Raw genomic sequence first — 16,329 nt, 5'->3', positions numbered from 1 at the left:
TGATGCCATCCAACCATCTCATCCTCTGTTGTTCCCTTCTCCTCCTGCCCCTAATCCTTCCTGCATCAGGGTCTTTTCCAATGAATCAACTCTTCGCATGAGGTGGCCAAAGTATTGGAGTTTCAGCTTCAACATCAGTCCTTCCAACGAACACCCAGGACTGATTTCCTTTAGGATGGACTAGTTGGATCTCCTTGCAGTCCAAGGGACTCTCAAGAGTCTTCTCCAACACCACAGTTCAAAAACACCAGTTCTTCTGCGCTCAGCTTTCTTTAAAGTCCAACTCTCACATCCATACATTACTACTGGAAAAACCATAGCCTTGACTAGATGGACCTTTACATAACTACAAAGAGAACTGCTGAAAAAAATCGTTTTGCTTTGTAAAACCATATATTCTAAGATTACACTCATTCATTCATTTTATTGAATATACATGGGATAAGAAGGAATAGACTTTAATTAAATAATCAAAGAAACAAAAATAGGTATGGTAAATCCTGCAAAGTGGAGGTTTATGGTGCTGTAAGAGCATTATGTGGAGGGATTTGATGTAGCTCTGGTCATCAGGGAAATTTCTCTGTGAAGGTGATGATGAGTTGAGCTCTGAAGACTGAAAGTTCCTAGACATAGGAAGGGGAATTGTGTTTCCTCTTTCTGGAATTACCCACATATTTTATACTATGTCATGTTTTTACATTTTTGTAATGACCTGAGAGATCAGTTGTAGTTCATCTTTTTTCAGATGAGGAAACTTGAACCCACGGAGTGACTTGCCTGAATTTCATAGCTAGCTTATGAGAAAAACTGAATTAGGATTTATGATGTATGCATGAGTAATGCAATTTTCATTAAGCCAGATTCAAGACATAAGAATAATCAAATAAAAAATTCTTTTCACTTTTTATTCATTCATTTATTCACTTAACTTATAAAGCAGACACTATGTAGAAGGCCCTGTGCTATCTGATGTAGAAGATAAAGAAGTAAATGATGTGTGGGCTTTGCCTTTAGGGAGCTTACCGTCTAGTCAGGAATAAATAAAACAATATAAAACAGTTATAAAACAATAACTGAATTTACAGAGTCAAGTTGTGTCTGTCAAAAAACTATAGATCAAATGAGGGAATTGAGATGAAGAAAGGGTTATCTCCATTTCCAATGAATTTGTGAAGCTTTCCTGGTAGACAAGATAACTGAACTGAACTCAGGTGTGAAAATGAGGGGTGTCTGGTGTAAAATGTACTGTGTAAGCAAAGGCAAGAAAGTTGTCAGGGCGTCAGCAGGTTTTTCTCTTTCGATGACACCAAAATGGGTGGAGAGAGGGATAGTGGGAAATAAATTTGGAATATGAGTTGCAGCTTGATTGTGGATAAATACTATGGATACAGGAAAGCCACTATAAAAAGAAGCATACACTCATAGTGGCCATAGGTCAATGCTAAGTGCACTGGGTAGAAGATAGAGAAAGGTTGAATGTGTAGGTGCTTTATGGTACGCTGGTGACACAAAGATAAATATGTGCATCCTAGAGATGGGAGTAAGTATGATGTTCAAAACATGAAGAAAGTCAAGTGTGAGAGTTTCATGCCTTGGTTGGGGGGATAACTATTGGGGAAGAATTTGCAAAGGCTTTGTGGGGCAGTGGGGCTTTACCTTCTATTGCTCTCTGCTCTTGCTTGATTTCCTTTGACCATAGGTTCTCTGCAAGTAATCACGATCCAGCAGTTCACAATGAAGTGTTACTTAGCCAGCTGCCACCTGTTTGTCGTTATTCCCTTAGCTCATAAGGCTGCCATGGCCCCTTCAATCGTTCCTTCAACCAAGTTTTATTGAGAGCCTACTATGTGCCAGGCATTGTGCTTAGGTGTTGAGACTAGTGGTAAATGAAGATAGACCCTTTTTCTGTGCTCAAGAGTCTTATAGTCTGGCAGGAAAGACACGTTAAACAAGTAATACCTTAAAATAAGGTAAGATTAGTATTAATATTAATGATAGGGGAAGAGTATGAGTAGCATGGAAGATAAAGCCAGGATTCTTTTCCATGTTCATAACATTTCAAGTGAATTGGAAACAGTCCTATCAGTTCATACTTTAATTGTCACTTCCAGAGTCCTTGATGGCTGCCAGGAATGATCCATATTAATTCTGAAATGCATACCATCTCTTCACTGTGTGTAAGGGGATAAGGAGAAAAAGAGGAGTCATGGCTGGAAGCATGGGCTTTGAGTCTGACAGCAGTCCTTGTTGGAATTCAGTCAGTACTTATTTGCTGGGTGCTCTTGTATAAGCTTCTTGATGCCACTGCTCTTAGTTTCTTCAATTGTACAATGAGGAAAATTACATCTACCTCTTTGGGTTGTAGCAAGATTTAAGTGAGAAAAGTATTTAAAGCATAGTGCCTTGTACATACTGTTCAATGAGTGATATCTTTTAAAATGGTGTAGTGCTTGTAAGAGACTAGGATTTAACAGGTGTCTTATTCTTCATGTAGGACTTTAACCCCATCTCCACCAATCACTGCCTGAGGCAAGTGATCTGAATTTGTGCTGCTTCTCCCAAAAGGGATCATGTTGCTCCATCTTTCTTTTTAACAAACAGGTGTCAAGATTAATTACATCCTGTAAAGGTTTTCTTCACTTTCAGAGTAGGTGCTACATAAGTGATGTTTTATTCCTTTCCTCCAACTAATTTTTCTACAAAAATTGAAAATGCTTCACATCTCTTTCTATTTTTTAAAAGATGCATGTGGCTGTTTACTTCACTTTTAAGGTGATGTGTGGACATTTCTCCTGAAGTAATATTTTGTGTCACTTTATATAGCATTGCCAAAGTCCTTTCTTGCAAATCTTCTCCTGACATGTAACAATTGTGAGGTGGGATGGATATGTATACAGATGCTTAACCATATTTTCTTGATTATAAATAAAACAGTTTAAAAATAAAAATTTAAAAATATAATTACTGCTGCAATTTTCATAAAAAAGTCAGAATAAAGAAATATGGGTGTTCTCTTAGGGACAGAAGGATGGCTTGGATTTTTCTTCATTGCACTAGGACACAGATGCAGTCTGGAGAGTCACCTTCAGAGCCATTACAGTACAAGGTGCAATGCATCTTCGGGAGTACACATTCCTGAAGGAAACAGGATGAGCGAGATCCTATTATGCTTTCAGAAAGCCCCTGACACTGTATTCTTAAATATGAAACATACATAGGGCATATCCATCTACTGAATAAGCCCCAATGTGTAAGAAAGACCATGTTACTTCTTCTTTTTTTTTTTTCAATCAACCTAAATCCAACTCTGAGCTTCCATCCCACCTCTTGAAGGGAGTTCAGCCTCAGTCTTAAGGGGAGTCCCTCTCTTATTCACAAAGTTGTTGGGGTGAGGTCATGGGGGTGTTACACAGAACAGTGTTTGAGGGCAATCCTTGCTCTTTTATTTTATGTTTTAAATTAGTTAATTTATTTTTTGTCTGCACCTTGTGGAATGTGGGATCTTAGTTCCCTGACCAGGAATTGAACCTGCACACCCTATATTGGGAGTATAGAGTCTTAACCACTGAACTGCCAGGGAAGTCCCTTTTAAAAAAAAAAGCCACTCCTTGGTATTGTGTTCTATTGTTTAGTTGTTGGTCTTTTAGTACAATTAATTTCCTCTTTGATGCCCATCATTTACTGTTTTTTGTTGACAGAGTGTAGGGAATCTGGGTAGAACAGTTTTTGTGGTGCAGGACTGTTCTCTACATTGCAGTGTTTTTAGCATCCATGATTCTCACTCATTATGATACTGAAGGAAACTTCTCCTGCCTTTCCAAAGCCCCTTTAGTTAGCCCCATAATGGATCTACTTTTATCTTCCCAGCCAGTCCCTTGGGATCTGATGGTGTTGGGCTGATCATGTTACCTAGTATGTGGGGGCCTAGGTTGGCTCAGGTGCTCTGAACAGTGCCTTGCTTGTAGGACCACTTGGCTGTTGTTTTCTGTGGAGACAAAACTTCCTGAAGTCTGCAAGGGGGAAGCTGTGGGTCCCTTTTCTGGAGGTTCCACAGACCTCAATGCTCCCTTAAGCTGAGGGCAATCTTTTTCTTCCTCTGGCAGCTCTGCACACCTGTCTGCACCTTCATCCTCTAGTTTCACACCAAACTCAGTGACTTCTCTTATACTTCCTCCATAGCATAAGACTTTTGGAAAACTCTGGCCAGGAAGAGAGGTTCTTTTCTGGCCACTTCTGGTTTAGACTTGCAGCCTTCCCTGTGGCAAGGGAGTGAAGGAGCTCTGGCCATCTTCTTAGAATGTAGGGGTGGAGTGCAAGGAGAAACAGAAAATACAAACCACTCAGTGTTGTCTCTCTCTTGGGTTAGCAGCAAAATAAAAAAGCTAATTAACATCTCAACCTTACCTGCCTCCTGAGAAACCTGTATGCAGGTAAAGAAGCAACAGTTAGAACCGAACATGGAACAATGGACTGGTTCCAAATTGGGAAAGGAGTATATCAAGGCTGTATATTGTCACTCTCCTTATTTAACTGATATGCAGAGTAAATCATGCAAAATGCCAGGCTAGATGAAGCACAGGTGGAATCAAGATTGCCGGGAGAAATATCAATAACCTCAGATATGCAGATGACACCACCTTTATTGCAGAAGGCGTAGAGGAACTAAAGAGCCTCTTGATGAAAGTGAAAGAGGAGAGTGAAAAAGTTGGCTTAAAACTCAACATTCTGAAAACTAAGATCATGGCATCCGGTCTCATTACTTCATGGCAAATAGGTGGGGAAACAATGAAAACAGTGACAGATTTAATTTGTTGGGCTCCAAAATCACTGCAGATGGTGACTGCAGCCATGAAATTAAAAGATGCTTGCTCCTTGGAAGAAAAGCTATGACCAACCTAGACAGCATATTAAAAGGCAGAGACATTACTTTGCTGACAAATGGCCATCTAGTCAAAGCTATGGTTTTTCCAGTAGTCATGTATGGATGTGAAAGCCGGACCATAAAGAAGGCTGAGTGCCAAAGAATTGATGCTTTCAAACTATGATTCGAAAGTCCCTGGGACTGCAAGGAGATCCAACCAGTCAATCCTAAAGGAAATCAACCCTGAATGTTCATTGGAAGTACTGATGCTGAAGCTGAACCTCTGATATTTTGGCCACCTGATGCTGGGAAAGATTGAAGGCGGGAAGAGAAGGGAAGGACAGAGGACAGATGGTTGGATAGCATTACTGACTCAATGGGCACGAGTTTGAGCAGGCTCTGGGAGACCATGAAGGCCAGGGAATCCTGGCATGCTGCAGTCTATGAGGTTGCAAAGAGTTGGATACAGCTGAGTGACTGAACAACAACAACACATCAACAAAATATCTTATTATGACCCTAAACAGATTTTTCATCACATTTCCTTCAAAATAAATGTTCCCACCCTACTTCAGAGGTTCTGATTTCTTTTCCCACAGGAAATCAGAGCTCTTTAATTTGGACAAATAGGATACATGGCTAGTGGTAACACTGAGGCAAAGGCAGGGAATAATTTGACAGGGTCAAGGGTTGTACTGCTTTTTTTCTATCAAAGTTCCTCAACTAAGCAACAGAACACAGAAAACTATTTGAGCTACTACTTTTCTCAATTCTCCTGTGGATAGTACTTTCCAGTTTGATAGAAATGTGAAAATCACTCAGTTGTGTCTGACTCTTTGTGACCCCATGGACTTATACAGTTCATGGAACTCTCCAGGCCAGAATATTGGGGTTGGTAGCCTTTCCCTTCTCCTGGGGATCTTCCCAACCCAGGGATATAACCCAGGTCTCCCGTATTGCAGGCAGATTCTTTACCAGCTGAGCCACAAGGGAACCTCAGTTTGATAGAAGGGAAGTTAATTCATTCCATACAGTGGATGTCCTAGGGCATTAGGTTTTATTTTCCTTACTGAACCCCCTGGAGTGGTTTGTGCTAATCCCTGTTTATTTGGTCCTGTTGTCTTGTGAAATCATCAGAACTATGATTTACAGATGGCTTCTTCTCTTCTCCAGAAGCATGATAATAGGACTATATCACATGGGGCTCTTAAAGGATTAGAGGAATTAATGTATGCACAGTGCCTAGAACACTGCTTGCAAAAGTGCTTTGTAAGGGAATCATGATAATGTGTCCAGGTACTATCAATACATCTTTGTGCATTCTCATTTATGCTCTCCTAAACCTTTCTGTGATAGATATTATCATCCCCATTTCACAGAAGAGAAATATGAGGCTTAAAGAGTGTTGTTGTTGTTGTTGTTTTAATTGCCTAAGGAAACACAGCATGTCAGTGGATGAATAGGAATTGGTAGCAGGTGCAGAAAGAAGAGGGCTTCCCAGGTGGTGCTAGTGGTAAAGAACCTGTCTGTCAATGCAGGAGATGTAAGAGATGCAGGATCAATTCTTGAGTCAGGACAATCCTCTCGATGAGGGCATGGCAACCCACCCCAGTATTCTTGCCTGGAGAATCCCATGGACAGAGGAACTGGGCGGTCCACAGTCCATGGGATCACAAAGAATCAGACAGACTGAAGTGACTTCACACACGCACACATAGAAAGAGATTCCTCTTCCCAAATGTAGGGCAGAGACGGGTTTGGGCTTATCTTATTGTAAAAGTCTCAGTCGATATTGTGCTGAGTTTTGTGCCCTCCATGCCTGCATACTGCTTTTGACTGAAAGTAGAAAAATGAAGTAGAAATCTAATCAAAATTACAAAAAGACTGAAATAAAAATGAATCTGGTTGCTTGTTGAATAGAGTCCACACCTGGAATACATTTGTTGGGTTCACCTTACACAAACTCCTGTAAAATATACGGTAATTACAGGCATTATTTAATGAAGCAGGCAGGTGGGCACTTTGGTAATAGATTTCATTTTATTTTCCTTAGGGTAATGAACAGGCTTATGATATAATGAAAAAAAGTTGGTTTTGCAATTGAACTCTGTTTAAATACAAATCACTGGAAAAACCAAATTCAGAACATTTTAACATTTTTAAAATTAACAGATGTTTTTCTAGAACTTCACATTTTATACTTTCACATTATCATGCTCTGAAGTAAATTAAAAGCAGGATCTCCTATTTTGTGTGTGGATAACTCATAATAATTTAGTAAGAGAAATCATTTTTTTCCCAGAAAAAAGGCATCCATAGTTCCTAATATTTGTGTTTTTACCAAGTAAGAATTTTACCATGTTTAGAATTCATTTATTGTGAGAAATACTACTCCCCTATCTTTTCACTGGCAAGTCATTGCCAGACTTCTCTTCTTGTTATTGTTTTAATATGTGTCAAGATTATTTCCTTTTATAAGGAAGAGATATTTGTATGAAATAAGAAGACTAACTTAAATGAACAAAATATCAAAATATGTTGCAAAGATTCTTTTGCAAAAGTAAGACTTTGGTAGAATTACTGAACACATACATCATAGTTTCATATTCTGACTTTAAAATCAACAAAGAACATTGATAATAACAACTAAAATTCTAATGTATTGGGTTCTTACTTTGTGCCAGTTTATATCCTAAGCATTTTATCTCACTAATTCTTAATGACAAAGCAGTAAGGTGAATATTTTACACATGAAGGAAATGAGGTATTAAAGAAGTTATATAATTTTCTCAGGTACGAATGTTGGCAAATGGTGGAGCAGTGGTTTGAATCCAGATCTCCGTCATTACCCAGTTTTTGTAGCTACTGAATTATGATATGAATAATATACAAATGCACAGGCTATTATGGCCACTTAGTCAAACCTGGAAGACTGGAGTGTTTAAGTGTATGAATCAGCTAAAAGTGTTTGTGAAGGGGGTAAGGAGTATAGGAGAGGAGAAGAAATGAATTCCAGGTAGTTCACTTCAGTTCAGTGGTTCATTCATGTCCGACTTTTCATGACCCCATGAACTGCAGCACGCCAGGCCCCCCTGTCCATCACCAACTCCTGGAGTTCACCCAAACTCATGTCCATTGAGTCAGTGATGCCATTCAACCATCTCATCCTCTGTTGAGTGCTTTTCCTCCTGCCCTCAATCTTTCCCAGCATCAGGGTCTTTTCAAATGAGCCAGCTCTTCGCATAAGGTGGCCAAAATATTGGAGTTTCAGCTTCAACATCAGTCCTTCCAATGAACACCCAGGACTGATTTCCTTTAGGATGGGCTGGTTGGATCACCTTGCAGTCCAAGGGACTCTCAAGAGTCTTCTCCAACACCACAATTCAAAAGCATCAATTCTTCGGCGCTCAGCTTTCTTTATAGTCCAGCTGTTACATCCATACATGACTACTGGAAAAACCATAGCCTTGACTAGATGGACCTTTGTTGACAAAGTAATGTCTCTGCTTTATAATATGCTGTCTAGTTTGGTCATAACTTTGCTTCCAAGGAATAAGTGTCTTTTTATTTCATTGCTCCAGACACCATCTGCAGTGATTTTGGAGCCCAAGAAAATAAAGTCAGCCACTGTTTCCACTGTTTGCCCATCTAGTTGCCATGAAGTGATGGGACTGGATGCCATGATCTTAGTTTTCTGAATGTTGAGCTTTAAGCCAACTTTTTCACTCTCCTCTTTCACTTTCATCAAGAGGCTCTTTAGTTTTTCTTCACTTTCTGCCATAAAGGTGGTGTCAGCTGCATATCTGAGGTTATTGATACTTCTCCTGACAATCTTGATTCCAGCTTGTGCTTCCTCCAGCCAAGTGTTTCTTATGATGTGCTCTGCATATAAGTTAAATAAGCAGGGTGACAATATACAGCCTTGACGTACTCCTTTTCCTATTTGGAAGCAGTCTGTTGTTCCATGTCTAGTTCTAACTGTTGCTTCCTGACCTGCATACAGGTTTCTCAAGAGGCAAATAAGGCGGTCTGGTATACCCATCTCTTTCAGAATTTTCCACAGTTTATTGTGATCCACACAGTCAAAGGCTTTGGGATAGTCAATAAAGCAGAAATGATGTTTTGCTGAAACTTGCTTGCTTTTTCAATGATCCAGCAGATGTTGGCAATTTGATCTCTGGTTCCTTTACTTTTTCTAAAACCAGCTTGAACATCTGGAAGTTCACAGTTCACGTATTGCTGAAGCCTGGCTTGGAGAATTTTGAGTATTACTTTACTAGCATGTGAGATGAGTGCAGTTGTGCAGTAGTTTGAGCATTCTTTGGCATTGCCTTTCTTTGGGACTTGAATGAAAACTGACCTTTTCCAGCCCTGTGACCACTGCTGAGTTTTCCAAATTTGCTGACATATTGAGTGCTGCACTTTCATAGCATCATCTTTTAGGATTCAAAATAGCTCAACTGGAATTCCATCACCTCCACTAGCTTTGTTCATAGTGATGATTCCTAAGGCCTGCTTGACTTCACATTTCAGGATGTCTGGCTCTAGGTGAGTAATCACACCATCGTGATTATCTGGGTTGTGAAGATCTTTTTTGTACAGTTCTTCTGTATATTCTTGCCACCTCTTCTTAATATCTTCTGCTTCTATTAGGTCCCTACCATTTCTGTCCTTTATTGTGTCCATCTTTGCATGAAATGTTCCCTTGGTATCTCTAATTTTCTTGAAGAGATCTCTAGTCTCGTTTTCCTTTATTTCTTTGCATTGATTGCTGAGGAAGGCTTTCTATCTCTCCTTGCTATTCTTTAGAACTCTGCATTCAGATGCTTATATCTTTCCCTTTCTTCTTTGCTTTTTGCTTCTCTTCTTTTCACAGCTATTTGTAAGGCCTCCTCAGACAACCATTTTGCCTTTTTGCATTTCTTTTACATGGGGATGGTCTTGAGCCCTATCTCCTGTACAATGTCATGAACCTCCATCCATAGTTCATCAGGCACTCATTCTGTCTATCAGATCTAGTCCCTTAAATCTATTTCTCACTTCCACTGTATAATCATAAGGGATTTGATTTAGGTCATACCTGAATGGTCTAGTGGTTTTCCCCACTTTCTTTAATTTAAGTCTGAATTTGGCAATAAGGAGTTCATGATCTGAGCCACAGTCAGCTCCCAGTCTTGTTTTTGCTGACTCTGTAGAGCTTCTCCTTCTTTGGCTGTAAGAATATAATCAATCTTGTTTAGGTATTGGCCATCTGGTGATGTCCATGTGTAGAGTCTTCTCTTGTGTTGTTGAAAGAGGATGTTTGCTATGACCAGTGCGTTCTCTTGGCAGAAATCTATTAGCCTTTTCCCTGCTTCATTCTGTACTCCAAGGCCAAATTTGCCTGTTACTCCAGGTGTTTCTTGACTTCCTACTTTTGCATTCTAGTCTCCTATAATGAAACGTACATCTTTTTTGGGTGTTAGTTCTAAAAGGTCTTGTAGGTCTTTAAGAACCGTTCAACTTAAGCTTCTTCAGTGTTACTGGTCAGGGAATAGACTTGGATTACCGTGATACTGAATGATTTGCTTTGGAAACTAACAAAGATCATTCTGTCATTTTTGAGATCGCACCTAAGTACTGTATTTCGGACTCTTTTGTTGACTATGGTGGCTACTCCATTTCTTCTAAGGAATTCCTGCCCACAGTAGTAGACATAATGGTCATCTGAGTTAAATTCATCCATTCCAGTCCATTTTAGTTCACTGATTCCTAGAATGTCAATGTTCACTCTTGCCATCCCCTTTTGACCACTTCCAATTTGCCTTGATTCATGGACCTAACATTCCAGGTTCCTGTGCAATATTGTTGTTTAAAGCATTGGGCCTTGCTTCTATCAACAGTCACATCCACAGCTGTGTGTTCTTTTTTCTTTGGCTCTCTCCCTTCATTCTTTCTGGAGTTATTTCTCCACTGATCTCCAGTAGCATATTGGGTACCTACCGACCTGGTGAGTTCATCTTTCAGTGTCCTTTCTTTTTGCCTTTTTATATTGTTCATGGGGTTCTCAGAGAAGGCAATGGCAACCCACTCCAGTACTCTTGCCTGTAAAATCCCATGGATGGAGGAGCCTGGTAGGCTGCGGTCATGGGATCACGAAGAGTTGGACACAACTCAGCAACTTCACTTTCACGCATTGGAGAAGGAAATGGCAAGCCACTCCAGTATTCTTGCCTGGAGAATCCCAGGGACAGAGGAGCCTGGTGGGCTACTGTCTACGGGGTCGCACAGAGTCGGACACAACTGACGCAACTTAGCAGCAGCAGCAGCAGCAGCAGCAGCATGGGGTTCTCAAGGCAAGAATACTGAAGTGGTTTGCCATTCCCTTCTTCAGTGGACCGCATTCTGTCAGATCTCTCCACCATGATCCATCTGTTTTGGGTGGCCCCACAAGGCATGGCTTAGTTTCATTGAGTTAGACAAGGCTGTGGTCCATGTGATCAGATTGGCTAGTTGTCTGTGATTGTGGTTTAAGTCTGTCTGCCTTCTCTTATCTGCCCAAGAGAAACTTGGGTTTCTCTTACCTTGGATGTGGGGTATCTCTTCACGGCTACTTCAGCAGGGTGCAACCGCTGCTCCTTACCTTGGACGTGGGGTAAGTCCTCTCAGCCGCTGCTCCTGACCTTGGATGTGGGGTAGCTCCTCTCGGCTGCTCCTGTACTGCACAGCCGCCGCTCCTGTGCGGCGTAGAGGGTTCTGCAAATAGGGGATTCTATTGCTGTTACTTGCAGTGTACTAAGAGTACTAAGTGTGAGAGGCATGATGCCATAGTGGTAAGGTCCAAATTTTGGATAATCTATGTTGAAGAGTTTGGAGAAGGCAATGGCACCCCACTCCAGTACTCTTGCCTGGAAAATCCCATGGACGGAGGAGCCTGGTAGGCTACAGTCCATGGGGTGGCTAAGAGTCGGACGACTCAGCGCCTTCACTTTCACTTTTCCCTTTCATGCACTGGAGAAGGAAACGGCAACCCACTCCAGTATTCTTGCCTGGAGAATCCCAGGGATGGCGGAGCCTGGTGGGCTGCCGTCTATGGGGTCACACAGAGTCGGACACGACTGAAGCGACTTAGCAGCAGCAGCAGCAGCAGCATGTTGAAGAGTTTAAGCGTGGTTTTATATGATAGAGACACTATAGGTCTCAGCCATATAACTGACAGAGTTATATTCGTGCTGAAGATAAATCCCTTTTGAATGAGTAAGGAGATGGTTTTTGGAGACAAAACTGGTGGTAGGGGGGCCAGTTTCAGTCTTCTACGTGAAAGATGAAGACTTTAGATTAGGTCCATAATAGTAGGGGACCCATTTAGGTGTAGTTAAGAATTAAATTTGCAGGATCTAATGATGCTTAGCCGTGGGTGATTAGGGGATGGAGGGGTAAGCAGTAAGTATCAGATTTTCAGCCTATATAAGTGGGTAGATTGTAGAGTCAGCAACTAAGGGAAATACAGAAAGAGGGGCAGGCAGAGAATAAAATGAGTTTAGTTTGGGGGCATGTTGGGTTTGGTGCAGTCAGTGGTGATTCTGTGCTGTGCTTAGTCACTCAGTTATATCCAACTCTTTGTGACCCCATGGACTGTAGCCTGCCAGGTTCCTCTGTCCATGGGGACTCTCCAGCCAAGAATACTGGAGTGGGTTGCCATGCCCTCCTCCAGGGGAGCTTCCTGACCCAGGGTTCAAACCCAGGTCTCTCGCATTGCAGGTGGATTCTTTACCAGCTGAGTCACAAGGGAAGCCCAAGAATGCTGGAGTGGGTACTATATCCTTTCTCCAGGGGATCTTCCTGACCCAGGAATTGAACTGGAGTCTGACCCAGGAATTGAACTGGAGTCTTCTGCATTGCAGGTGAATTCTTTACCAGCTGAGCTACCAGGGAAGCCCCAAGTGGTGATTGTCAGTAGAAACTGATGATATGAATCTGACATTCTTTCTCCAGGGATTTGAGGTGGAGTCAGGCTTAGGGATCATAAGCCTTTTGTGGTAGGTGCAACTTTTAGAGTGACTGAAATCATGGTGCAAGTGAGCATAGTGGACTATTTATGGACCACTGGGGTCCCTAGGTTGGGTGAAGAAAGGGGAGCCTACCAAGGAGACAGAACAAAAATAATCAGAGATGGAGTGAACCAACACTATGTAGTATCAGAAACACAGAGCATTTCGGGAAAATGATAAACGAGTTGTGGTGCTGTTGTTGTTCAGTCACTCAGATATGTCCAACTTTTTGTGACTCCATGAGATAAGGGTCAAAAAATGTCCACTAAATTAAGCCATGTGGATAACTTGATTTTTGCAAGAAGAGATCTAGTAGAATGCTGTTGACAGAAACCGTGATCCATTGGGTTTGAAAGTAAATGTTAGGCTGGGAATTGAGATGGCAGGTAAGAAATTCTCTTTCAAGTAATTTGGTTGATAAAGAGAAAAGATTGAGTAGTAGCTAAAGGTGAGTATTTGTGTGTTTGTGTGTGTGTCGAGGGGGTGGCCTGTCAGTGGACATGGGTTTGGGTAGACTCCAGCAGTTGGTGATGGACAGGGAGGCCTGGCATGCTGCGGTTCATGGGGTCACAAAGAGTCCGGCACAACTGAGTGACTGAACTGACTGAACTGAGGGGGTGGCAATAGAATTATCAGGTTTCTAGGATGTGGGAAAAGAGGCCACTGAGAGGGGAGGTTGAAGATATAGGAGAAGTTATGGCCCGTGTGCAGGTCCCAGAGAGGCCTTAGGCCCTAGAGAGACATGGATGCACATGAACTTATAGAGTCATTCCTTTACAGAAAGAAAGGAATCATGATGAGTATACTTGTAATAGATCACTTGTATTAGACAGTGTAGGTCACATGTATTAGACAGTCCAATGATAACACTCCTGCTGGTTTCAGCCATACAGAGGAGGAAGGAGGCAAATAAATGTGATAAGCAATGAAGAGAGTAGACAAGGTTCTTACTAGCTTTGAAGTGCTGAAGTTAAGAGTAATTAAAAATCCCTGAAGAGTCCATCAACAGAGGAATGGATAAAGAAGATGTGGTCCATATACACAATGGAAATTACTCAGCCATAAAAAGGAATGAAATTGTGCCATTTGCAGAGATGTGAATGGACTGTCATACAGAGTGCAGTCAGTCAGAAAAAGAAGAACAAATAACATATATTAATGCATACATGTTGAATCTAAAAATATGATATAGATGATCTTATTTGAAAAACAGAAATAGGGACACAGATGTAGACAAGAAACCAATGGACTCCCGGGGGCAGGTGGTCTAGGGGATGGGTGGGATGAATTGGTAGATTGGGATTGACATATATACACTATTGACACTATGTATAAAATAGATAACTAATGAGAACCTACTGTATAATTCAGGGAACTCTACTCAATGCACTATAGTGACCTAAATGGGAAGGAAATCCAAAACAGAGGGGATATGTATCTATGTGCAGGTGACTCACTTTGCTGTACAGTAGAAACTAACAACTTTGTAAGGCAACTATGCTCGAATAAAAATTAATTTAAAAAATCCCCAAAGAATTGTGCTAGGGACTGTATCTTAGTTCATAGGGATTGGGCAGGAAGAAGCTGGGACTAGCTGAAGATTTAGACTTTAAACTTCGACTTTGGTGACTTTGTCTATAGGTGCTGAGAAGTAGGCAGGTAGACAGGGGATATTTCCTTTAGACTGGTGGTTTTCAAACATGACTGCTTATAGGAGACACTTGGAGAGCTTTTAAAAAATGATGCCAAGGTCACCCTGTGAGCTTTTAAATTGCTGATTTCATGTGGTAGAAGGTCATAAATATTTTTTAAAGCTCCTGGGTGATTTGACTGTACAGCCAGGGTTAAGAACCACTGCTCTAGACCAATGGTCAGAAAATGTTTTCATAAAGGGTGACATAGGAAGTATTTTGGGCTTTGTGGGCTATATGGTTTCTGTTAGAATGACTCATCTCTGTCATAAGTCAAAAACAGGAGCCTAGATAATACGTAATTACAGCATGAGTATGTACCAATAAAACTTTATTTGTGGACAATGAAATGTGAATTCCACATCTTTTTTACATGTCATGGAAGATTATTTTTATTTTTTTTCCCCAACAATTAAAAAAATGTGAAGACCATTAGCTCTTGGGTCATATAGGTGTAGATTGCAGTTTGCAGATCCCCATGTTAGACCTTTGCTGCTCAGAGTGTAGGTCCTGAACCAACCAATTCCTCAAAGGGAGTTAGAAATGCAGAATTCTGAGCCTTGAGTGAGTTCTGCTGAGGCAGAATCTGCATTTTAATAAGATTCTAAAGTAAGTGATTTGCAGCTTCAAGTTTGAGAATCATTAATCTGCTCTAGCCTGTACTGTTTCATTCCCATTCAGCTCAGGAAACAGGGCAGCCTCTGCATCCCTCTAGTTGTTTCAGTGACCTTTTAATGGAGGTTAGAGAGCATTTAAGGAGAACTCTGTGGTAAGAAGCTGTCATCCAGGTGTTCTGAATTGTTTAACAATTCAGATAGAATGGTTTTAGGTCTTATAGACACAAGTGGAAAGTTGACATTCTGTTATTAAAAGGAAGGGTTTAATTTATATTCTAGCGCATATACAGAGAATGTCTTCATACAGAGCAGCAAAATTGTGGTTCTTAGAGGCAGAGCCAAGCTTTTCTAAGAAACACTTTGAATTTATTCAACAGCCTCTAATGAGGACTCTTTTGAGACATTAGAGAATTACAACCAACACTGTGTAAGAGGTCATCTTAGCTTAGTTTTGTGGGAGAAAAGTCATGGAAACTATGAAAGAATATTAAACATCTAAAAACTAGCTCAAACATTCACAATGAGCCCATTACTAAAAGAAGTGACCCCTACCATTTTTGCATTGCACAGATTAGAAAAGTGAATTACTTAGCAAATACTTGCTTTTAAAACTCAGGTAAGTTGGAAAGAATATTAAAATGGGATTCAGTGCACCATATTACAACTTGGATGTGAGGAAGCCAATTAACTTTTTTTAAACCTTGCTTTTTTAATCAAAATGAGGATCACGTTTTTGAGACCAGTTTTCTTCCCAGAATTATTCTAAAGATTAAATATATGGTAATGTGCTCTGAAAAGTACTAATTGTTATTGTGATGTAGATTAACCCAGGCTATTGTGTGTTCATAAAGAGCTAGACTTAGACTGTGTGTTTATGGGTTGACAAAACAACTGTTAGGACTGTTTACAAGAATTCTCAAGCTGAACCAAAGTATTTATTCTGTAAGAAAGAAAGAATTTCCCTTTAGCTTCAGTTATTACACTTAAACAGATTTACTTCCCATTTGACTCTGGTAAGAATAAGATTAATAAAGGAACTGTAGCAACTCTGAAACGTTAATTCCCTCAGGATGTAGAGAAAAACCACATGCATATAAACGTGTTTAACATTGATTTCCCACGTTATTTAC

The 16,329-nt window shown here is 40.6% G+C and overlaps 1 protein-coding gene and 1 long non-coding RNA gene across 25 annotated transcripts in view; one reads left to right on the top strand and one right to left on the bottom strand.

The window, feature by feature from the left end:
- The window catches only part of SUGCT (succinyl-CoA:glutarate-CoA transferase), a 714,763-nt gene that overhangs the window by 187,748 nt on the left and 510,686 nt on the right, over positions 1-16,329 (top strand). The window lies entirely within an intron of this gene.
- LOC145524685 (uncharacterized) lies at positions 3,329-14,403 on the bottom strand. Its single transcript, XR_014067763.1, has 3 exons — positions 13,463-14,403; positions 5,161-7,933; positions 3,329-3,570 (listed from the first exon to the last, which is right to left on the bottom strand). It is a non-coding gene; the product is annotated as an uncharacterized LOC145524685 (long non-coding RNA).

The sequence above is a fragment of the Giraffa tippelskirchi genome, chromosome 10, assembly GCF_054371585.1.
Source record: "Giraffa tippelskirchi isolate mGirTip1 chromosome 10, T2T-mGirTip1v1.2.pri, whole genome shotgun sequence".
Lineage (NCBI taxonomy): Eukaryota > Metazoa > Chordata > Mammalia > Artiodactyla > Giraffidae > Giraffa > Giraffa tippelskirchi.
The sequence above is the reverse complement of the archived record's forward strand: the minus strand, read 5'-3'. Positions and strand labels throughout refer to the sequence as shown.